This window comes from Oryzias melastigma, linkage group LG19, assembly GCF_002922805.2.
Source record: "Oryzias melastigma strain HK-1 linkage group LG19, ASM292280v2, whole genome shotgun sequence".
Lineage (NCBI taxonomy): Eukaryota > Metazoa > Chordata > Actinopteri > Beloniformes > Adrianichthyidae > Oryzias > Oryzias melastigma.
The window spans coordinates 8,956,065-8,956,572 of NC_050530.1; positions in this window are offsets into that span (position 1 = coordinate 8,956,065).

Below are 508 nucleotides of genomic sequence, written 5' to 3' on the forward strand. Positions count from 1 at the left end.
CGGATTTGATTGATTTATCTTCATTGCTGGATAAAAAGCATAATTAAAGTTCAAAGAATGGAAGCTGATATATATAACTTTTGGTCCTGTATTTACCAAATCATAAAGTTTTCAATTATTATATCAGCAGCTTCATTTGCAACACTAGTTGAGGAAAAAAGTGTTGCTAATTACAAATATAGATGTTTACGCTCATGCTCTCTGATGGGGTCCAGATGACCCGACCCTTATATTGATGTGTGATCCCTCCATGATAAAAGTGGACAGGATTTAATGTCTGCCATGGAAACCAGTGAAGATAAAAAAAATATTGAAGAAAAAGTTCAGCACCTTGTTTTATAGGGTCCAGATGACCCGACTTTTAGTGTAAATATGCCTAGAATAGCACAAGGGTTAATATGATTTACTTCTCGCTCTTTAGTGAATGATTTTATTTTTCTTTTTGATGATTAACAAAAATTGTAGGTGGGTTTAAAACTTTAAATTTACACATTAGTGACACTGGCTT